Source organism: Cucurbita moschata, unplaced genomic scaffold, assembly GCF_002738365.1.
Source record: "Cucurbita moschata cultivar Rifu unplaced genomic scaffold, Cmos_1.0 Cmo_Scf00002, whole genome shotgun sequence".
In the NCBI taxonomy this organism is placed as follows: domain Eukaryota; kingdom Viridiplantae; phylum Streptophyta; class Magnoliopsida; order Cucurbitales; family Cucurbitaceae; genus Cucurbita; species Cucurbita moschata.
In genome coordinates, this window is record NW_019268518.1 from 7,000,382 (window position 1) to 7,006,381 (window position 6,000).

At 36.4% G+C, this 6,000-nt stretch overlaps 1 long non-coding RNA gene across 1 annotated transcript; it reads left to right on the forward strand.

Moving 5' to 3' along the window:
- Positions 1-920: 920 nt before the first annotated feature.
- Positions 921-5,690, forward strand: LOC111456514. The gene is made up of 9 exons (XR_002712773.1): positions 921-1,049; positions 1,321-2,044; positions 2,121-2,937; positions 3,055-3,178; positions 3,279-3,514; positions 4,258-4,456; positions 4,522-4,672; positions 4,773-5,102; positions 5,245-5,690. It is a non-coding gene; the product is annotated as an uncharacterized LOC111456514 (long non-coding RNA).
- Positions 5,691-6,000: the final 310 nt, after the last annotated feature.

The following is a 6,000-nucleotide window of genomic DNA, read 5'->3' on the forward strand; positions in this document are numbered from 1 at the left end:
ATTGAATTTGTTTGTCTCTTATTCTTTTCCATTCATACTCCAATTTTTTTATGGACCCTAGGTCGTATGACATCATATAAATACGGGTAACAATATATTTTTTTACCTGCTTTCGTCATATCATGGTTGAGGATGGTTAGGAAGAAGTCTGCTAATTTAGGGAATAATCATGAGCATGCCTTATTGAGTATGAAATCTTTTAGGAAAGTCCAAAGCAAAGTCAGTAGAGTTTATGCTCAACCGTGGACAATATCATACTATTATGAGAGTTTACGCTCAAAGTGAACAATATCATATCATTGTGAGAGCTTATGCTCAAAGTGGACAATATCATACAATTGTGAAAAGTCTGATTCCTAACCGTTGCACCATTTTAATTATATATAAAAAATAAAAATAAAAAACTTAATGTAATGATTATTTTGAAATAATTTTTTTTTTAATTCAATAATATTTAGAGGGGGAGAATATTTAAAAATTAATTAATGGACGATACCGTGAGCTTTTGTCTTTGTAACCGCCCTTTTCTATCGATAATACTCGGATCACCCATCCCTTCGGACCCTTCCTTCGATTTTCATGGGGCCCGCAACAAGAACTCATTGCACAATTTCTTTGGAAATTCCATCATGTGAGGATTTAAGTTTTTTTTTTTTATTATTCCGTGGGGCAAGCGGGCTTTCTTCGGTCTAGCATCTTTCGGTTGGGGCCCACCCGGGTTAGACCGCTTGTTAAAAGGTTGTTAACATTGAGATTTCTATCCGGAATAGTGAAATGTGACAAATTTCCCTTATTGGGTACGGGCTTACCGGGCTTACCGGTTACATACAGCTGTGATAGGGGTAAAATCGTAGTTTCACGAACATCTACTAAACTGCCTTGCCTTCCCTCCATTTCCATTAATTGTGTCTATAGGTTTTCAAAAACTCTCCCGGCTTTCATATTTCTTTCTTCACTGTCAGTTCTGTGGCGTTCTTGAGGCATTTGAACAGAGATTTGCCGTCAGCGAGAATTTCCGTTGAGTCTGACGATTTCTTATTCACCTTCCGGTGAGTTTTGTACAATTAGATTTTTCTTCAGCTATATTTTCAAGCATGTTCGTTCATCCTCAACCTCTGTAATAACTCGCATTGCAACTCTTCTTGTTTTAGACAAGTTCTATTTGATCATTCGCTGAGGATAATTCGTTAAGCATTATTAGTGTACAGCATGTATGTTTATTATCGATCGGAAACTGATTTTTAAGGCCTTTTACTTTTTCGTGGATTTTCTTCTATCGCTGATGGCGGTGGAAGGAAGACTGAGTCCTTTACTTTGCAGGAAAAATCCCTACCTCCTTGGACGTAAGATGGCAGTGTGATCTCAAGGAATCTCGGAAAGAGTAAACAGGCTGGAGTTATGTACAATTAAATTTTTCTTCAGCTATGTTTTCAAGCATATTTGTTCATCCTCAACCTCTGTAATAACTCGCATTGCAACTCTTATTGTTTTAGACGTACAGCATGTATGTTTATTATCGATCGGAAACTGATTTTTAAGGCCTTTTACTTTTTCGTGGATTTTTCTTCAATCGCTGATGGCGGTGGAAGGAAGACTGAGTCCTTTACTTTGCAGGAAAAAGCCCTACCTCCTTGGACGTAAAATGGCAGTGTGATCTCAAGGAATCTCGGAAAGAGTAAACAGGCTGGAGTTATTTTTGGTTGCTAGCACAACACAATGCAAGAATGTCTTTCCGAACAATTGTTTGGTTTGCTTACCAGTACCTTTGCTGATCAACCTTTTATTTTCAAGAAATTTACGGTTCTCATTCTCTCATTTATGCGATATCAAATGGATATGTGATGCTTTAACTTCTCCAATAGGATTTCCGGCTTCGCAATTCTAATATGTACGAAATATCGATCCTGGTTTGCCTCTGTTTCTTATCAACTACAGTGTTGGGAAGTTTCATGGTGTATTTGAGGCTACTAGCCAAGGTGACCAGAATATTAGTCCATATGCTTGGACTGCTGATGGCATGGATTATACTCCATATTCTGCACAGGTATTTTATGCAAAACACTTACTGTATTGGAGATGTTTAGACTTGTATAAGATTGTTGGATGCTCATAATATTCAGGATCTCTTATTATTTTGTTGATGAGGTTAAAATTAAGACTGCGGATGCAGTGCCACCTCTTGTTGAAAGATCAGTTTAGGCCGACCATTTCTGACAATTGTTATGAGCCAAAGCTTTCTTTGGTTTGAACTGGACCAACGACAGACAAACAGGTTGATTGCTTTGTTTTCATCTTCACCTATCTTGGAGACTGTTTCCCATCGCAATGAGTGAGAAGTTTCTCGAAAGCTTTACAAACTATCAATGTAAGAGAAGCCAGCAACAATAGTGAGGTATTTTCTTCAAATATAAATGTTGCTTGTCTAGATTCAAAGAAAAAGTGGAGATCCTAGTTCAAGGTCTCCCCTACAAATGCGAGAGAGGATGGTGAAAATTTAAGGAAACCAACGTCTGAATTAAACCTTTCTAATTCAACTCATTCTGGCTACGAGTGGGAGGACCTTTCTTGTACATCACATTCTCCTGAAGAAGAAAGCAAGTCTTGTGAAGCTCCTTCCAATGGTTCTTGAAGACATAGTGAAATTGAAGAATGTCCATTGTTCAAATCAGGAATGAAATTTATTCTTCTTCCTATTCTGATGTCAAAGTTGAAGATGAAGAGTACAAGTCAGCGAGCTGCTTTGGAGGTGAAATGTTCCTTAGTCATATCTTGAAGATGTAGCAGAAAATGTCAAAGGCGATGCACTTTTCAAAAGCGACGAAGAGAATTTGTTAGAGGATAATCACGAGGACATTCAGACTCTTTGGATGAGAATAGGGAACAGTTGTTTAGGAGCTAATAACGTGGTTTGAATTCTGATTGTCAGCTGTAGCTGAGGTACTTGGGCACCCCTTTTTGGTACTTATTTGTTTTCGTCTCCAGTATATGTACCTGTCTATGTTATTTTTTTCCTTCCTTGATGTATAAATGATGGTTTTCTTTTCACTAAAAAAGATACTAGCAGAAGTCAGAGAACTGAAAGTTGTTACACGTAAAAACAAGTTCAGAAATCAACTTATTGCAGCAGGAGCTGGTATGAATCATTTCACGTGACGATGCTTCTTTGTTATTGACATTTGTATCTCTTTAAATTGGAGTTCTGCTTATGTGTTTACGCCTCTTTTAAATTTCCATCTTCTTGATTTACTAAATTGTGGCTGAATTGTATTGTAACACAGGCTGGATCAAAAACTAAAATTCAAAGTTTAAAATGCTGTTGCAAGATGTCGGGAAGTGGCATAAATACTAATAAGATCAGCATGGAAGGAAAATAGCTTCAGTCAACTAAAGCGATGCATGCAAGCCTTGATGAATCTGTATTGATCGTGGGAGGTTTTGATGGTTCTTCTTTGTTATCAATTATGACTTGCTGGTATCCTTCCAGTGATATTATGGGATCTCTTCCTGCAATGAGGTCTGTGCATTCACACGTCTCAACAGCTAAACTTAAATAGTGAAATTTATGTTCTTAGTGGTGTTAATGGAAAAGTAGGGTATGGTAATTGTTTGTGTTAGGAACCACGGATCTCCACCATGGTACGATATTGTCCACTTTGAGCATAAGCTCTCATGGCTTTGCTTTGGGCTTCCCCAAAAGACATGTATTCCTTTACTTATAAACCCACTACCATTCTCTAAATTAGCAAATGTGGGACTCACTTCCAATAATCCTCCTCTCGAACAAAGTACACTATAAGCCTCCCCTGAGGCTTATGGAGCTCTCGAACAGCCTCCTCTTAATCGAGACCCAACTCCTTTCTCTGGAGCCTTCGAACATAGTACACCATTTGTTCGACACTTTAGTCATTTTTTACTACACCTTCGAGGCTCACAATTCTTTGTTCAATATTTGAGGATTCTATTGTCATGGCTAAGTTTAGGGCATGACTCTGATTCCATGTTAGGAATAACGGATCTCCACAATGGTATGATATTGTCCACTTTGAGCATAAGTTCTCATGACTTTGTTTTGGGCTTCCAAAAGGCCTCATACCAACGGAGATGTATTTTTTTACTTATAAACTCATGATCATTCCGTAAATTAGCCAACGTGGGACTCACTCCCAACAATCCTGAATTTTTTTTTATTATTATTGTAGCACATCCTTAGGTGGGTTTAACCTATGGTTATGACATTGCAATTTTTCTTATTTATAGTTGAATCATATAGTTTAGCGGCCCATCAGTGGGTTAGTCGACCTTCATTGAATCAAAAGAAGGAAGTTTGGCTGGAGTATCCTTAAATCATAAAATTTTTGCAATTGGTGGTGGAAATGGAGTTGAATGCTTCTCAGAAGTATAAATATCCGATTTAGACGCTCGAAGGTGGATCCAAGCTCCATCCATGAGACATGAGGTATCTTTCTGTCTTTTAGAATGTATCATCACAAACGCTAGATGAGAGTTTGAAACTTAACTTAGAGAAATGGCTATTGAAGTCTCAACCAATGGGAATTGCTGCTTGGTGTCTCTGAAGCAAGGAAACGGTGTTGCGAAATTCAAGACTATTGTTCTTAGCTTCTCCCATCAGTTTATGCTTCGGTGGTCTATAAACATGGAACTCTCGGAAAGGGTACGTCATTTCAGTCGATGTAGCCATATAAAACAACTTATTTCATGATTGAAAGTAATTTTTCATTCTTATGCCAAGCTTTTAAACCTGTATCTCGCAGGTAGTGTGTTACGAGTTTGGGGGTTAGTCAACCCCACAGCATTTGGCAAAAGATGCTTTTTCTCTGCCGTCGTTTTGTAAGTTGAGCAATTTATGGGCGTTTGGGGACAATGTATTATGCATTATGTTAACGAAAAGTAAACAATGTACATAAGAAATTAAAAATATTGATATGAATTGTTGTAAAAAGTTAGGTAGGATCGCGATGGATGAGGGGAGAAGCTTAATGGACTGTTTGTTTGCAGGCTTGTAGCTATTCTCCTTTCTAGGGATATTCTTAACTTGCTCCGGGCGTAGAAAGAAAAAAAAAAGAATCTAGTGTCACTATGAGGTGGGATATTTTCTTACTACTGTTTATACTTAATTGCATTCCAGACTCTCAAATCACTTTAATTACTAGCGATGTAATCTTGAATGAGTAATAATATTTTGTTTTGTTTGAAGAATATAATTTTTGTGGGTTTAATAAATAGGGGCATGGTTGAAGAGGTTGGAGCACTGGAATGTGAAATCAAGGTTTTGTCAAGCAGAGGCGTGAAGGTTTGTGACTTTCTCCGATAACTACTTCGTAATTTCCTTATTAAGATATTTTAGAGAGTAAAAAAGGTTACTTCGAGAAATTTTATTGAGGAGATTTAAAGAATTTGTTAGAGAGAGAACGACCGGTTGGCTAGAGAAAAATAATTTAGACAGTTATTTTAATGAGAAAAAAAGTTGAAGCTTTAGAGGGGGAAATAAAGAAAATATTCTGGGGAGGATATAATTTGGAAAGCAAGATATACAAGAGCGAGAAAGGAAAGGGAGAAAAAATCACATGAAGGGAAACTAAGTCTTAGAGTGAAGGAATATTTATAGTGTTTTATAAAATCATAGGTAAACAATTCTAACTTTTAAAATAGTAGCTAAATTCTTTTTTTTTTTTTTCTTCAACTAGAATCAAATTGTAATTAAGCTTTTAAACTTAATAGAAAAATTAAAAGTTAGAAAGATTATCAAAAACAATTTTTTTTAAATGAATTCAAAGTTGAGAGTATTACAAATTTGAACTATCCTCAACTTTGCTCACTTGGAAAATTGAAAGATGATAGTTGCTTATATTTGTTTGGGCAACCATTTGATTTTTTTTTTTTCCACTTTCTCAAGGAAAATCTTGCGTTTTTAGTCATTTTCCAAAAACTATGTTTTTATAGTTTTCAAAACTTAGACATGTTTTTTTTTTTTTTTTTTTT